General features: G+C 32.4%; 1 pseudogene; it reads right to left on the reverse strand.

Moving 5' to 3' along the window:
• Positions 1-2,114: 2,114 nt before the first annotated feature.
• Positions 2,115-2,368, reverse strand: LOC121156866 (annotated as a pseudogene).
• Positions 2,369-2,962: the final 594 nt, after the last annotated feature.

Consider the following 2,962-nt stretch of genomic DNA (forward strand, 5'->3'; position numbering starts at 1 on the left):
TTTAATTAAATGACATCTACAGTACTCACCGAGTTAGACATTGCTTTAAGAAACTGATGGCAAAATTTAAGATACATAATTGTGTTGATGTATATACCTGGTAGACTGCTTCTAACTGCTGCATGCCGTGCAAGAGTAACCAGCTTTCATATTTTATCAATCCATTAGCCATTTAGGCTTCTGCAAGTGCTCTGCTTTACAAGCACTGTGATGAATAGTCTGGTACAGATCTCTTGTGGACCTACTATGCATGGCTCGGAGACGGAACAGCAGGCCTAGAATTGCTATGCCACAGCATATATACATAGTTTATTTTGTTAACATTGTCAAATTTCTCTCCAGAATGCCATAACAATAAACACTGCAGTAGCAATGCTCAATGAATCTCTTTTTCACATCCTTGTTAATACTGCCTTTTATCTGATATTGAAAAATTAGGTTTCTCATAATTGGAAGACATAGGTCATTACTTTAATCATTTTCTCTGAGATGCTGCTTGATCTAAGTGTCTTCCCATTTATTAGTTTATAGTTTATATGTCTCCTATAAATCTAAAGGGTTTTTTGTATTCTTTTAAATTGAACATGCAACTTTATACTTGTAACTAGATAATGCTTTCTTATCTGGTCAAGGTAATATTATCTACAAGTTTTATAGACTATATAAAAAGTTCTTAAAGTAGTCAGTTTTCTCCAAATGCTTCATTGACCTTTAAAATTGTTCAAGTTTAATATTGCCAAACTCACTACTTTTTAGTAATAGGCTCTATCTTTGGACATTTATTTAAACTGCTTTCTCCACACAAAGTCAAGGAAGTACTCATTTGCATGCTTTATTTTTGTCTGAATATGGACTTTTTCTTTTGAATTTTAGCTAATTTTATTTAGGGTAAGATGTAAGTCTATGGCATTCTTTTTTAAAATATGGTAAGCTGCTTGCCTGTGTGAAAGTACTGTGTGAATTTTATTATTCATAGACGTATGCCATACTTTGATCATATACTAACTTGCCATGAATACATAGGTCTATTTCTGACCTTATTCTTCTCTTCCATAGTTTGTTTTTCTCCTTTTACCAAAGCTCCATTTTTAATTTGATTCTACATTTTCAGTGTTTTTGTATATGTAATTGGAAAAGTATTGAAAAATCCATTAAACAATAAAAATATACAAATATTTATTGGACATTAAAGTTTGAGACAGAAGTTAAGTTCAATATTTGATTACTCATGTTTATAGACGTTTCTGTAGTTTTCCTGATGCATGTTTTACGTGGTAACACAATCTCCATAATAAAAGACACCATATATCTATTCATTTCCCCCTCCTTACTCATTAGTCTGCTCCAATCTGTTTTGCAAGTTCAGCATTATCTCTCCAACTGAATAATGATATGATCTTGGATTAAATTTCTAGAAAACTTCATAAAGTTAATACTTTAATAGTGGCATTGAGTCATGTATTTATTATCATTTGTAAGTATATTCTCCAAAATATAATTAGAACACTACATTGAGTTATAAACTCTATCCAACTGCTGGCATATCTTCATTGAGAAATAAACAAATTTCAAATGTCACTTAAATCAAATCCCTAATATTCAGGTCACGGAAACCAACACACCTGCAATTTTTATCACTGTTTTCATTATTAAGCTCCTAAAAGTTTCAACTGTGGAATAGACTCCTAAGATCACAACTGCTTTGTCAAATAATCACTGAATTTTAGTTTAATAACAAACTGACACCTAATTTTTCCAAGAGACCTCATATCTTCCTGTTGCCACTAGCAGTGTCGGAATGATAATTCCTCCATATCTACACAAGCGTGTGGTAATGCCTACATATATAGGGATCTTATATTGAATTTCAATTATGGCCTTATTCAGCATTCAGAAATTAATCAATGTAAATCATAATATGAAAACTTGAACAGAATATACCAACCAATACACAAAAACATGTGAAAAAATATCCTGTGATGATCTTTTAAATTTTTTTTGAAGCTTTCAAATGCATTTTATTTCTTCAATAATACAGAACTTTATCTGTTACACTGCTTTTTCTTGGCATCATTTATGAGTAGGTTTGAATCAATTCAATATTTTACCAGCTGAGATGATTACTGATCTCTCCACTCCTTTGGGGTGACTCTGCCAACAGGGGACAGGTTCCATTCTATCTCAATCTGTGTTGCTGCATATGTCCATACAGCAATACAGAACGTTGGCTCCACCAGCCAATGCAATATTACCATATTTTTCATGAAAATCAGGTGTACCTTTCTGGTGGCTCAGCCTTGCCATTGCTTGCTGAATGCCTGGAACTTGCAAACTTGCAAGTTAGCGCATTTCTGGCCAAAGGAAACATAGTAAAACAGAAACACAACTGTGGCAAACGCAGCTACTGTTTCATTGCAAGTTCGCTCCCAGCACCCTTGCAGAGAGCCTGAAGAACAAAAGCTCCATGCTTTAAAAATTTTTATTGCAATCATAATAGACAGTTTCTGCAAGAGTGTCTGCAAACAGCTTGCAGCTTTAATTATGCTCAATAATAAAATAATATTTCCTTCTTATATTGGAAAGAAGGCCACAATTTCTGTTCTTACAAATCTTCTCACGGAATTATGTGGAAAGCCTTATAAAGCAAAAGTAATCTTTGAAAAGAATTAAGTGGAATAAAAATCTATGTGATATGTGACTTAATATACAGTATCATAAACAGGACCATCATACTCACAGAAAGATACATACAAAAATCAAAACAACAGAATAGATTGCCCACATTATTTGAGAAATCCTTTAGAAATAATAACTGCTGATTGTTGTTAAGAGAGCAAAATTAAATCATTGAAAGAAGAAAAATCACATTTTCAACAAATAGTGTTCTTTTTCTAGGTCTTGAATAATGAACATTCAGTTTTTCCATATGTACTATAATGTTAGCAAAAGTCTTTATTTTTAT

The sequence above is a fragment of the Ochotona curzoniae genome, unplaced genomic scaffold, assembly GCF_017591425.1.
Source record: "Ochotona curzoniae isolate NIBS_2020 unplaced genomic scaffold, NIBS_Ocur_1.0 contig_3498, whole genome shotgun sequence".
Classification (NCBI taxonomy): domain Eukaryota; kingdom Metazoa; phylum Chordata; class Mammalia; order Lagomorpha; family Ochotonidae; genus Ochotona; species Ochotona curzoniae.